Consider the following 15,305-nt stretch of genomic DNA (forward strand, 5'->3'; position numbering starts at 1 on the left):
AAAATCAAATGAGTTGAGGTTCTCTTTTAATTGTAAAGTATTGCATTCACTCCCCTCTGTATGTGTAAAAGATGTGGAAATGTGCTCAGCTGTGTGCTTGAGTCTGTGTGGGTTCATTTGCAACTTCAGCTGTGGCCACCAGGCATTTTTTTGTGAAAAGGATGACATCTCATTTACTGTGCGTTTTCCTTGCACTGTGTGTGTGTGTGTGTGTGTGTGTGTGTGTGTGTGTGAGAGAGAGAGAGAGAGAGAGAGAGAGAGAGACAGAGAGAGTGCATTCAAAGGATTTTGTTTAAGGTTTTTTAAGGATGCATTTAATAGTTTCCAATGAGCATTTCATGAGGGCTGCATGAAAGATTAAACTGTATATATATATATATATATATATCCATATATATATATATATATATATATATATATATATATATATATATATATATATATATATATATATATCCATGCTGAAGATTTTGTAAGGCAGAAGTCTCCAGAAGTGATTGTTTTTGAGATAATTTATTTTCATGCTTGATTGGGAAGTATCCAGCAGGATAGAAAGACATCAGGCTCCTACTTCTTGTGATGATGTGTGTATATGTGACCAGGGGAAGATAAGGAAAGTTTTCCTTAGATGCCCTTTAGTATCCCCGACCTCATAATGACATACAGAGAAATGAACCAACCGCTGGACACAGGCCAAGAGATAAAAATGCAGAGAGCTGCTGGCAACGAACAGTTAGGTTTTACTGCTCAGGAAACATAAGGTTAGCAATGGCTTACTGTTTTCTGGTCTTGTGTAAAATCAGCTCTGTAAAGCACAGAGGGCTGTCCTGGACTCAAAAACTCCTTTGTGTTCCTAAATGATAGGCTCTTTGGGTCCAATTAAGATTCTCCTAGGGTCAGAGATATCTCCGTAAAGGAAACTTCAATGTCTGTCTGTGGTACATTATATAACATTTGTGTTGGCCATGGATTGATATGCTCCAGTGGGGTCCAGGCCACAACCCTGCCTGAGGGGTGGTATAAAACAGCTATTTTAAATAGGCTAGTAAAATTTTTTCAAAATTTTACTGTTTTCCTTTACTTTGGATCAAATAAATGCAGGCTTGGTGAATAGAAGGGACTTCTTTAAAAAAAAAAAAAAACCTTAACAAGCTTACTGTTCAAAAACGTCTGACTGGTAGTATAGGCAACTTTATTTTTTCTCTAATTTCTAGCTTTTAATTGGCTTAGAAATCTATAAATAATGGACAATAACAAATAATAATGATTTGTTTATATACTACAAACACTGTTTATCACATAATAATGCAGAATAGTTTCTATACTGTAATAAATACTATGTCAATCAGCACTGCATTGTTCATACTTTATTTATCACCTGCTGGAGATGACTTGAAGAACAATTTATTGTCGTGATCGTATATTAATATCTTCGTGTTTGCATAAGTTTCTGTTTTCCTGTGAGCACCACAGCATAGCTGGACGCTTTTGTCCATATTAGGAATATCCTGATATCAGCGCGAGAGCGCGCTCCGGCTTCGAGTGTGAATGAAACACACACTGCATGAGAGTTTAGCGCTCTGTGATGTTCATCTCGCTGTATCCTGGGTCCGAATGAAGTATCAGGTCATGCGCAAACTATCATGTCTCTTTGAGTTTGAATCTATATTTATTCACACCAGCTCTTGAAAACAAAGTGATGTCATGCCGCACGCGCCGCTGTTTCTGTGTGGAGTCAAAAGGGTCTAACTCTGTGCCACAGCATAACAAAAGATGTGTTAAAAATTAATGAGAATATATATATATATATCCGAGTCCTGATCGGGAGGTAACGTCCGATTCCGATCGAGTCTGAAACCATGCGATCGGGCCCGATTTCCGATCACGAGATCGGATCTGGACATCCCTAATGATAAATGGTGTGTGAGTCTTTAAAATGCCACATCAACTCAATCCACGCTTTTTTACATTTTATTGCCATGTTGTTTTATTTTAATTTGTGTGTGTGTGTGTTTTATTTATTTTAATGCCATATCCTGTATAACATTCTGGTTAGGGTTTGTTCTATTATTTTCTCAGCACAAAGTGCTTAACAGACTCTTTATACCTGCATGTGACATCTTTTTTTCACATATTTTATACTTTATTTTTTTTTTCAGTTGATAGAAGATTGTCACAGCTCATACTTTAAAATATTAATTACCTTAAGAATGTTCAGCACTCAAAATGCAACAAAACGATGTAACCACAAGATAATAATGAATTGATTTGTTACTTTTTTCACTTTTTCCATTCTATTTACTGTACATGCTGAATTTTTGATTTGCCCTCTTCTCATGCATATATTTAACAGTGTATATCTAATTTTACAATACACAGTGAGCATGTATGAGCTGTGAACAAAAAGCTGTTCAATGTCATAACAATGACAGAGCAGATCTAATACAGCATTTTATTTACACCAAACCAGAACCTAAAACCTTAACTGTACCTAAATGTTTTATACAATTTTTTGCCATGTAAGCATCGATATTTCCTTTGGGAAATGCAAATCTCATTGGTACTGTATCACTTTTATGTCAAACGATTAATGTTTATGGTTATGTATTTATAATTTTTGTCTTTTGATGTTTTGAAGGGTGGGGGGTGTTCATCGCTCAAATACAACAGCAGCAGATTTCAAACCTACCAGCAGGTGAGACAAAACTTAATGACTTTGTATCTGTATTCGTCCCCTCTCTGTTGCTTTTCAGTTGCATCTTCTCAGAGCTGCTATAGATGTTATTGTTGAAAATGTTCATAGAGCATCTCTATTCTTTTAATCCCAGTGGGGATGGTTACTGACGGCCAGTGGCTTTTCTTAATATGGTCTATGAGTGTCATTGAATGAACTCTAGCACAGCAGGACCTCACCATTTCTACTCCTGTCGATTATTTTTACCGGCTTGTTTTGTTCCTTATCAGGCCCAGCTGTCTCTGCTGATGTGACTTTAGAGGGTAGAAGAGATGCACACACAAACAAATACACATGAACTGGCAAAAAAGTTCTGCAAAGTACAATCAGAGTAGTCATTTACCCTGTTCGGGTCTAATCTAGTCTGTGCTGGTCCAGTATAGTCACTCCTAGTCTGGTTTGTTCGTGTTTTGTCTTGTCTGGCATTCTTCCGTGTGATGTCTGTCATCATATTCTCTAACTGCTGTTTGCCAAGGCTAAGGGCTGGTGTTCACAGAATCCATTTTTATTTTCCACTCACTGCTTTTTGTTTTTCTATGTACTGTAAACGGTGGTTAAACCGACATTTTTGACAATCGCGGTATTTTTTCAGCATCTCGCACATAATCTCCCTGTTTTGAAAACACTATGAAATGTTAAAAGAAGTTCGACTTTTACCTTGAGACCTTGCCTTTTTTCATTCAATTTTCATTCAAAAATGTAAATCCTATGATCATTTACCCATCATCTTGTTGTTCTGTTCAACATAAAAAAAAAAACATTTAGAGCAGTGTCTTAGTTCATACAATTACACTAAGTTGTCTTCAGTGTTGGTCTCCTCCCGAAAAAAAGTCATAGATGTTTTGAATGAACGAGTGAGTAAATGATAAAAAAAAAACATATATATATTTATATATATTATATATATAATTTTTTTTTCTTTTTTTTTTTTTTGGTTAACTGTCCTTTTAAGGGATGGCTTCAGCATGGAATAGACAAGCACAAAGATGGCTTGTTCAAATTGTGGGAGCCTAAAAGCTCATCAATCTGTTCTCATACAACATTATCTGTTACAGTTCCCATATTTTTCATCTCATCAAAACCTCAAATCAGCTTAACGTTCTCGAAAGTTTGATTAAACCAGCAGCTTGTGTTGTTTATCTCTGTCTACCAGGGAAATTGATTAGGTTGTTGGTTTAATTTTGAATAGGAGCCTTATTAATTGATGCATGTTTTATGTTGTTTTTCTGTCTTACATAAATTAGGGATTAGGCAGATTTACATCTGAACATTGATATTCGAAGCAAATAACAACAGGAGAAAGCAGAGCTGGAGTGAGAGATTAGCCCCTTGTTTCCTGTGCAGTCTGAGCGAACCATCTTTAATGCGGTGTCTGCAAATGGTAAATCAGAAGGAGCATAATAAAGGTTATATTGATGAGGAGAAGTAAACAAGGAAAGATGCGCTAGAGCAGCGGGGGCATTGCAGGCGTCATTATCAAGCTGAGATCCCGTTGATAGCCAGGTCTGATTGGTCCCTTGTGAGCTGAGCTTTGTCCTTTTGAAACTTTCCTACATTTAAGTTTATTGAAGTTTCCTCAACTGGTATTGTATTCCCAGCACAGACCATCAAGTACCCTCATTAAGATCTGCCTTTGTTAAAAGAAAGACTTCTGCTCATAAATCTCAGTGGTGATTAGATGAGAACATTACAGTCCACAATCAATAATAAAACTACATCGCAAATGTGATTTGTTGTATTTGTGAGAACTGGTTGGAGCTGGTGTCTCTCAAGAGCTAATAAGGGATTTCTGGACTCACATAGAATAATTGGCCTAATGTCACATTTATACCCTTTCTGTAAACGTGTTAAATTACTAGTGACAATGACAGTTAACAAAAACTCAATGACCCCATTAAGCTATTTTGCAGTGTTGAGCATGTGTGTGAGTGTGTCTTTTTGAGTGTCTATGAGTGTGTTGTGAAAGAAGACTGAGGAACATCAGTAATTATACAGCTGCCGTCTGGGTCACATACCAAGGAATGGTTCACACATGTTTAAACACTGGATGATCATTTAGGCTGAGGGAATAAACCACTGCCGTCTTTTCCTCTAGGATATGATGATTAAAGAGATTCATTTGCCCTGATTCATGTCACATGCATCAAGCTCTCTTAATGCTTAGAGATTTGAGAGACAGTCAGATCTTTCCTTCTCATGCACTGTAATGTGAGTCCCAACTCGCCTTTTTCCATCTGAAGAGGATGAGGTTGTATCTTAGCAAAATGGATTTGGCTGAAAATAAATGTGGATGCTGATCACTTCAGCAAGAGTAACTCGGTGATGGATGAATCTGTTTAAAGTGGTTAAGTTGTGTGTTTCTCAGCTGTAGTGTTGCTGTGAACATTCAGTCACACAGGAGAATCTCTTCCCGCTGTTCTGATCATTCCCAATGGCCGACCAAAGATCAGTGAATTTGAACATCATTTGTCATTATAGAGCTATATGAGAAGAAAAATTATGATTGATAGAGAGGGGTTTTGATAGCTGAGAGTCACGATTTATGGTGTCAGGGATAAGAAATCCACTTTCGTGAGCAAATTTCTCTGCATGGAGTCTGCAAGGCTAGAGGAGGCATGCAGATATTACAGCAAAGGTGTGTGTGTGTGTGTGTGTGTGTGTGTGTGTGTGTGTGTGTGTGTGTGTGTGTGTGTGTGTGTTGAAAAAGCATGTCAGAGGCCAGATTTATGAGCCTGTGAACTGCTTTTAATTATGGGATACACTCAGATTCCTTAGCCAGGTTAACTCTCTCTCTTCCTCTCTCTTCCTCTTTCTCTTTTTATCTTTCTCTCTCTCTCTCTCTCTCTCTCTCTCTCTCTCTCTCTCACTCACACACACACACACACACACACAATCACTCATAGACATATCAAAATGGTAACATTGTGTTGTGAACTCCTTTACCTTTCCCTCCCTCTTTTTCTGTCTCACTCAATTTGAGGCAATGTGTTTGAACTGAAACAGGTTTTCAACTGACCGTAATCTGACCTCTCTTTGACCTCTGACCCCTACATTGCAATTCATTATGGTACACCAAAGATCTGAATTAAAGTCAACTCTTATATGAAAAGCTGTAGGAAGTTCCTAGTGTCGTGTTTCTGGTGAAGAAACGCATCTCAGAGCAACACTACTTCAAGCAAAGTTCAGGATCCAAAGCCCTGTGCACCACATGTCTCCATTTCTTAATGTCCCAGTCTTCATAGTGTGAGGTGGGGATCTCTTTGATCAAATATTCTTTCAGGTGAGAGCGCACAGAAGTTGATTCAGTCAGGGGAAGAGACAGAGAGGAGGTGTACTTTGGCTGCGCCTGCCCTTACCGATCAGCAAGATTTTGGGGGGAGGAGTTCAAATTCAAATTGGACACTTTAAACTTCTCATAGTGATGGTTCGCACAGAGTTTTATGTGTAGTACCCAGAAACACTGTTCATTAAATAGGTTAAGTGCTTCTTAATAGAGATAAGTATGTTTAACATAAACTGTATTATTTAAACACTATCTTTATCAGTTTTATTTGGATCAACATAACATTAATATTACATCAAAAGAGATTTTACTGTTATAAAAACACAGATCTGTGTCAGAATATACATGAAATGCACACCATCAGTGAGTCTGTCTAATTGTCATCAGTGCTCGTGCTGCCACTCTGGAAAAAATGATGCTGGCTGATCCAGCCAACTGCTCTCAAATGGCTCCTGTGGTACTCTGATGGCATCAGCACCAAGTTGAAACCAAATTTCTAACCAACATGCCCTGCTCAAGACTCTGATCGTCCTGCACAGTGCCATATGAAGTCAAACAGAACTCATGTCACACAGATAGCATTGCAGTGACATTCACAGAGTTTGGGTTCTCACCTCAATTCATCTCTTGCTCTTAAAGAAGAATACACAACTACGCTCAGTTGAAGTCATCATTCTTTTGCTCAATTAATCTCTGAGATGTGGAATGTTGGGGGGTGGGGGTGGGGGTAAAAGAGTGTGCATGCATGTGCATTGTAGCTATTCTTTAGGATCATGTGAACAGCTTCATCAGGAAAAAGATGATTCAAGTTGAGATTAAGTGTGCATCAAGAACTTTAGTTTCAGATACTTGCTGTGAAGAAGTCTTCTAAAAGATTGTGTCAGTTGATTTGAAGTGGATCATTCAGATGTTTCTGTTTCTCCCGCAGGCTTGAGAAGAACGACCAGAACAATGGTAAGGAGTTTAAGTAGTGCTCCAATTTTGCTTTCAGCTCTTCAGTGAATTAACATTAAGTGAACTTTATCCTGAGTTACTTTGAATGAAAAATTAATAAATGGAAATGGAAACACAATGAGGGCTGATTTTTTAGTTAGAGTAAGTTAGAGTTGTACAGCGTCTCAGGTCTCTGCGAGAATCAAATTGGGAGCAGCTCTTGCTCACTGAATCGTTTCTGACTTTCATTACATGTAAGTTGAGTGTTAAACGCTCATTGGTCTTCGATCTTGTTCCTTTTTAATGAGCTGCTGCCTGTCAGCAGAGGGCATGTGCTAAGACTGGTGTTTTCCGCTCTCTTGGCATTGGTAGAGGTGGAAGAGAGAGAGGAGGAGGAAAGCACTGTCTAACAGTCTGTGAGGTGCAGTGAGGCAGAGCAGGTTATCATCACACACACTGATCCACATTAGAATTCAGCACTCGCTCCAAAGCCTCATGGCTTGAGTAGAGGAGGAACGCATTTCCAAAACCTGATTTGGCCCTGTGCACGCTTTTTCTAGACAGGAATAAAGACTCTTCTATTCCATAAAGTGTTGGCGTTTTGAGAGCTGGATTGGAGCGGGCATATCTTTACACACAGGCGTAGATTTAGCCACACAGTGCGCTCTACAGGCGTGTTAGCCTAACATCCCAGCTGGGTGTTTTCATATTTTACCTCTCGAGGTTTGTGAAGCAACACAAAAGATCACTGGATTAGGAAGGCAAATCTACAAAGGGCATTGCAAAGCTTTGAACACAGATTTAGCATATTGAGACTGAACCCTCAGAGCCAGTATCAGCTAATGTGATTAACACCCATAATTAAAATGTATTTTTACTCCCTTTATAATGTTTGCTCCCAAAGCATTAAATAAACAGAACACGTTCTTGTGTAACTCTGAATAACTTAATATTGAACAAATATGCATAAGCGATTTGTGCATAGAGGCAGTTTCTGAATAATAATACCTTTAAATAATAATGGAGTCGTCAACTGTCATGAGGAAACTACAACAACTTACCCTGATTCTGTAAAGATAGCCTATAAAAGTTATTTATATTTTAGATCTGTCGGGTTGGATTTAGCGGGAAACTGCATGCTTCCGTCATTTGTCTGTGCATGTTTGTCATATTCATAAATAAAGGAAAGGTCGGGTTACTGCTGTATGCAGTATCAAACTGAAAATGAATTGCAAGTAAAGGAAAAGCAATGCCTGTAATAAAACTTAAAACTAACAAAAATATGTTTAGTTTGCATAGCATCATATTTACTAGGTTCATAAAGAATGTCAATCTCTAAGGTTTGGTATTTGCTTATAATGATAATTAACTAGCCAAGCTGTAATATTTCCATGTTTACTTTATATGATATGAATAGCAATAGTTTAATACCCAACTTTTGTACATTTAAAAAAAAGGTTTTAAATCAGGCAAAACAACACAGCCATTTTATTTTCTTGATATCTGTATTTTATGTGTGCATGCATGTATTTATTTATTTATTTTTGGAGTCAGGTAGTTTTGATGTTGTTTGTGACATTCGCACATATGGTTCTTATGTATTCATCTGTGCGTAAAAGTGGAGCTGGAGAATCACCAAAACAATGTTCCTCTGCAAGTTACAAGTGTCAAAACGTACGTAGTGTTGCTTTAATTGCGCATTCAGCAAAGTTATCAAATAAGATCCAGGATCATAATTTAAAAAGACTTAGTTTAGTTTAGCTATCAAAAACAGCACAATTATGCTTCAATCTCAATTAAATTTTTTATGCTAATGATACTTACTGTTCTGGTCACATTTCATCTGGGTAAACTTAGTTTCTGCTTTAATTACACTCAAGTAATCATATCAAAATAAGCTCAAGATTAATTAAAATGGCTTCTATTTCAGTATCCATTAACTCTAATTACATACTTTTTTCACACATCTAATCACATTAAATCTTGGTAAACATTGTTTTCTTTGTAATTAAAGAAAAACTATAAAAAAGAAAGATAGCCATGAATCTCCATTAACAGAGTACTCTTGTTTGTCTAACAGTGTCAGCAGACAGTCTAATTGAATGTGTTAAGAAGAAGGACCATCAGAAGGTAAGAGCAACATTTGAACACATTAAGCACATAAATACAATAACCTTGATTTTGGTGTTGATTTTTAACAAAATATCTTGCAAGAGCATACACCTATTATTTGAGTAGGTAGCTCGGATGTTGTGTTTCACAGTGATTTAATATGCAAGAGAGCAATCTATGTGCTTTTAGTTAAATGTTCACTGGGCCTAAAGGATATTCTGTCATCTCTAACGCAGGACTGACCTCACCATTAAATGTCAAGTATCTTGCAGTGCGGAGGCGGAACCAAATAAATGTTCCTGCATATTCTATTGACCTTTCACTCATTCTTGGTTTCTATGGAGACCAAACAGGCTTTCTCTGGATGATAGTTTCTCACACCCAGCCCAAAACCTGTCCCCACTCATAATGCCTCGGTACAGAGAGGAGACGAGGGGACATTCCAGGTATATTAATAAGGATGTTTGGCATGTTGCAATGGGCAGTGTACAGTACACAGCATCCTTTCCCTTCCCCAATACGTCTTCTACATCCAGCTACATCCAACTACATCCAGACTCTCACTCACACAGACATTCTGTGTCAGGTGTGTCTGTAATTACCAGATTGGTGAGTGCAGAGAGTCCACTGTCTGGTCTGTAGATGGTGTCTTCTCTTTCATCTCAGGGCATCTATCATCAGGAATGAAAACTGGTGAATAAAAAACGTCTGATACCAGTCTTTCTATCCTCACGGGTCTGGTGATAATGCCAGTATTTAATGCCAAAACTCTTTCTGGTGTATACAAATTTCTGACAGATTTTGGGATGTCACATGGAAGGGTTGTTTGAACCCATTGTTTGAACCTCCAGCCAAAACCAGTACTTTTAGCGACTTAATTTGGCAATAATTAATAAGGCTAAGAGATCAGGGTACCATGTGGCTTCCCATAATGGTGCTCTATTTGGTTTCCTATTGTCTGGCATGTTTTTATCTCAGTGTTTGTTTGTATGACCGGCAGTTTTTCTCTGCAGTTGAAGGAGCTGCATAAGAAGGGGGCAGACCTGTGTGTGCAGGACCCCGTGGGCCGCACCCTGCTCCACTATGCTGTGGAAGTGGGAAGCAAGGAGATCGTCAGATACATCCTTGATAATGGTAAAATGATCACATTATACATGTCTGTAACGGCTCTCAAAAGCCACTGCCATAGACAACATGACTTTGTCGTTGCAGTTTTTATGTCTGTATGTTATTTCTGTTCAGCAATCAATTTAAAAGCTGCATATGTGGAGTAGATCTTTGAAAGAGTAAAGTAAAGCTCTCATTGTCTCAAGACTACTTGTGAAAACTGTTAAATTCCTTAGCTACAAATGATATTATAAACAGACATTTAAGTGAAATTTAAGTTGATTTAGATTGTTAGTTTGTTTTTCAACATTTTTTTAAACTAATAATTTCCTCTTTTTTGATATTTGGTGTAAAATACCAGTAAAAGTTGGTTCACACCTACTTATTGTTTGCTATATTTTAAAATGTGGAAGATGGCATTATTGAATATTCTATATCTAGATTCCACATTGTCATTTTATTAGATACTACATTTATGTATAAAACAAAACAAAAACAAATCTGATATAGACATACATAACCGATATTTGTCTACAAAACAAATGTCAAGCTTCCAGTCCTTTAGATCAACAGGTCTCAATCATAACAAACACATTCAGGTGTGTCCAAGCTTCTGACTGGTATCATTTGCTTTCAGTTGTGTGTGTGTGTGTGTGTGTGTGTGTGTGTGTGTGTGTGTGTGTGTGTGTGTGTGTGTGTGTGTGTGTTGGGCAGGTCATCTCATTCTCCCACGCAAGCTTTTTACAGCTCTTCATTAAGGAACACAGCATCACCTCTGGGCACATGCTTTAGTGCGAGTTGCAAGATTTGATTTGTATTTTATTTATTTTTTCCTCTTGTTCTACAGCATCCACCGATATCCTGGATGTAACAGAGAGAGAAAAGTGAGTGCACACTCGATGCCATTCATTATTTTTATCTGTTGACAGTAAAGGTTCTGGTTCTGTTTTATGATACTGTTGTAAGGACTGGCTCACTCAGTTTTCTCACAAATTATCTTGAGTTTTATTTTTAACCGCCGCCAGCTTTGTCTTGTGTTTTTCTGCCTCCTGCCCTCTCGGTCTATTTAACGCTCTCTTTGTCTCTCGCTTCCTCTTTGTCTGTCTCTCTCTCTTGTTATTATTCAGTGGAGAGACGGTATTGCACAAAGCGGCCTCGTTGTGTCAGAGGACAATCTGTCATTACCTAGTGGAGGCGGGAGCATCTCTCATGAAGACAGACTTACAGGTGAGATAGACACGTAGAGAAATAGTTCATGTTCATGTTTGACGCTGGAATAAAGGGATGGTTCACACAAAAATGAAAATCTGTCTCCAGATCATTTAATCACCCTCATGTCATTGCAAACCCATAAGTCTTGGTTAAAGGTTAATCTTTAAACAAATATTAAATAGATTCTTTTTTGTTTTGTTTAGATAGATACAAAGAAGCCTAAATTAAATCTGTTCAGCACATAACATGATGGTATATCTTCACAAGACTTTTAATGGATTAAATGGATTGAGTCATATGGATTTGTTTTACAATGCCTTTTTTTTACCTTTTCTTTTGTTTTGATACACATCCTGTCAGAGTTTATTCCTCATTTGACCTTGATTTGAGAATTTAGTTCTGAATCCAGATTCATGCCAAGCCGGTTCTCTGTAGACGTTTGTGGCTTTTTGGATCTCTCTGATTTTGGCTGCAGCCTCCAGCTGGTCTCCATCCCTGAACGTCTGTGTACTCAACTGCTCTGTTAGTCAGTGCTGACTAAGACCTCCGCGTGAAACAAGGAACCATTCTTCCTTCCAGCAGCCCACCCTCTCCCCCGCTCACCTCCACAGATCCAGCCAAGAGACTCCAGCTCTTTTTGATTGGTGTACCACAAAATTACACACAGCTGTAGACACATTAGACTCTGATTACTGCCTCTCTTCTTTTCAGAAGAAACATCAATTTAAAAACTACGTATTTGAAAAGATCTGTGAGGGACTGATTGTCCACAAATCACAAAAATCTCATTTGTGGATAGAACCCTCAGCAGTACTTCCTATCGCTTACTCGCTCTTTTTCTTTTCTTTTTTTTTTCTGTAGTTTGTATATTTGCACTACTGGGCCTCGGTGTAACGGTCTCCTCTAAAGCCCACAGCAGTCTTAAAGGACCCTTCCCAGCTCCCATCTGATAAAAGTGTGAGACGGCACTGATTGAGTCTCCCGGGTGCCAGTGGACTCTAGTCTTCTTGTGTAATTATCAGTAACTCGTGTGCTGTTGAGGGAGATGAAATGTGTAAAGTCACCAGTCTGACATGGGCTGAGAGCAGACCAATATGAAGATTTTTCTCTGCAGAGAAAGATAGCCCATGATTTTCATCTACCCTCACTCTTCAGGGAGATTGTACTCCCGTGATCCTGACTGACTCAATCTGAACAAGAGCTGATTTAGCGGTGCCATTTTCCTTGACTGTGGTCTGTTGCAAATAACAGCTCCATCAGCACTTTTCTGCCCTGCTTTTCCTCTGTTTCCATCAAATCTAAGGATCCTGCACTCTTGGTTTCTTTCAATCCAGAAAACATAAAATCCAGGATATAGTGACTCATCGTTCATTACCCTGTGATGAAGCACAGTCCTCCTCTCTGACTCCCTTCCTCTCAATTCCTTTGCTCTGTTTCTCTTTTACAGTCAGTCCATCTGTCTTTGTCTTTATATATTGAGAAGCCCCATTATTCTTTCCATAATTTTCCCCTCTCTTCTTTTTGACTTGTATGAGGATGAATGCTGGTTTTTAAAAGCACTTTAAAAGTGTGATTATCTTATATTTCTGTTCGGCATGCCCTGCAGAGATCACTTTCTTAACCACAAAGCTTTTTTTTTTGCCTCCTGTGAAACTCTCTTTTGGTTCATGGCTAATATTCTCCATTGTGCTGTAGCTACAGGACTGTAGCTTTTGACAGCTTTTCTAGAACTGTCTTTATTTGCATGTGAAAAGCTGAAAATGAAGGGCAGCACCGCGGTGGAAGTTGTGCGGTATGAAAAGGCGCTGGTGGCCGGCCATACTGTACACTCTTGAACAAAAGCAGCTTCATCTGTGCCACAACAATGAAAGCGCCTGGCGGGCAGTCTGAGTGCTCCGACCTCTGTCCGACTGGAACAGTCCAGGCCTGTCTCTCAGACTCTCTGCTCCAGACCTGCCTGCAATTAACAACAATTACTGTTGAGCAATGCTGGCATAGGCTACAGAAAAAGAGAGGCGTTTTCTAAAAAACAACATGTTTACCATTAGAGACTTGTACCATTTACCGTTGCTCGTGAAGAATCTGTGAAAGAAACTGTCCCTTAATTAAGGCCTGGAGCAACCATAGATGTTCTGTGTGTTTTTGTTCTTGAAGCGTGTTCTTGAACTTCAGCTTGTGTTTGTATTTGAAATTGGAGTCTCAATGGAACAGAGAGAAGTTTAATTCTAAACTGTCAAATTATTATTATTGTTTTAATTTTTTTTACCTTTTCAGCGTTTGTTATAATATGTGTCTTTATTTTCAGGGCGACACTCCAAAGCATCGTGCCGAGAAAGCGAAAGATGCAGAACTTGCGGCGTATCTTGAGAACCGGCAGCACTACCAAATGATCCAGCGTGAGGACCAGGAGACTGCAGTTTGACCTTTAACCTCTCACCCTTCCCCTCCACGGGCGTCCTCATTTTTGTGCCAAAACAACAGTAACCAAAAATGTATCGCTAAACTGCACGATGGTGACACATTCCTAGAGAGATGGTGGCACACTTTGCTGTCTCTGAAGAGGTCCCGAGCTTTCCTGCTGGACTTAATGTCTTTCATTTTATTGCACTGCCAAAACATCTTCTAGTTTGTATGTATGAGACAGAATGCATTGCCCTCTATGTTACTGCACTCATCAAGCTTGCTTTTCTAGTTTGACAATGCTGAATGTTAAAGGATTTAAAGATGCATGGGCTGGTGAGGACAGTGCTGTGTCTGTCTCCAGAGTTCTCACTGTCTGTATAAGTGCACCTGGAGCGTTTACCGTAGCCCTGGCTCCACAGCTAGATTTAGTATTGCTCTGTTATGGCTGAGCGTTAATCTGATCCGTGCTCCAGAACATGAACCGGAAACAACATTTCAGTTAGCTGATTTCCTAATAACAGTAAAGCCATTAAATGAAATTATGTTAATGTATAATGTAACTTTCTAGATTCCCCTGCACTGGAAGTGTTCAGGTTGGTTCAAACATAGGAATGTTTTCTGGGCTCTTGGTTTGCAGTATCAGAACTATTTAGATCTTTTTCCAGTGTGTTATTGGAAGGATTTTGCATTTTCATAGAATTCTCTGCTGTTTCTAACTTTAACATGGTAATAACATTCGGTACTGTAAATGTATGCGAGTAGCTTTCTGTTTAAGAGGCATTTGGACTTTAGCTTTGATTGCCTTCTTTATTCTGTTCTCTGGATTTATAATTGATGTACTGAAATATAGCTTCTTCCCTACATTTTTTTTTTTAAGTAAATAGATGTTTATATAATTTGTAGTTATAAAAGATGTGTTGTCATGTTTGTATTATACAATTCTGTAAATTAGATTTTGGTTAATGAGAGTTGAGAACAGGTCTCTGTGATTCAGCTCGCTTTTCTTAAATCTTTGTGATAAAAAACACACTCTCTGTAAGAGTTTGTTTTGTTTCATATTTTTTTAGTGCTGGTGTCTTAATGCAGATTCAAGAATTATATATTGAAATTAATTAGGCCTTGAATGCATACATATTTAATAATGTTAGTAACTTATGACTTATTTCAATTATTTACATCATAGAATGAAACTCTTCTCTGTGTTAATACTTACTTAATACTCTTAAGACTTAATACTTCATTTTATGAAATGACCCACTGATTTCAAAGTTTCAAATGTCATTATACAGTATGTATGCATATTCATATTGTAATTTAGTAACGGAGTTCTTGGGTGAACACACTAGCATCTTTAGTGCTCTTCATGTGCGGTCAGAATTTTTCTGTGCTCTGTTGCATTTGGAAAGTTTGAATGTAAAAAAAACAAAACAACAACAACTATCCATCCATCTAACCCTTTAACCCAGACAGGAGTCTTGATGAATGAGATCATAAACTCTGACCTCACTGAACTCTTTCAAT

The 15,305-nt window shown here is 38.2% G+C and overlaps 1 long non-coding RNA gene across 1 annotated transcript; it reads left to right on the forward strand.

Moving 5' to 3' along the window:
* Positions 1 to 2,617: 2,617 nt before the first annotated feature.
* LOC132106978 (uncharacterized) lies at positions 2,618 to 14,875 on the forward strand. Its single transcript, XR_009424214.1, has 7 exons — positions 2,618 to 2,695; positions 6,946 to 6,971; positions 9,031 to 9,080; positions 10,076 to 10,196; positions 11,017 to 11,053; positions 11,297 to 11,396; positions 13,687 to 14,875. It is a non-coding gene; the product is annotated as an uncharacterized LOC132106978 (long non-coding RNA).
* The last annotated feature ends 430 nt before the right edge of the window (positions 14,876 to 15,305 follow it).

The sequence above is a fragment of the Carassius carassius genome, chromosome 2 (genome assembly GCF_963082965.1).
Source record: "Carassius carassius chromosome 2, fCarCar2.1, whole genome shotgun sequence".
NCBI lineage: Eukaryota > Metazoa > Chordata > Actinopteri > Cypriniformes > Cyprinidae > Carassius > Carassius carassius.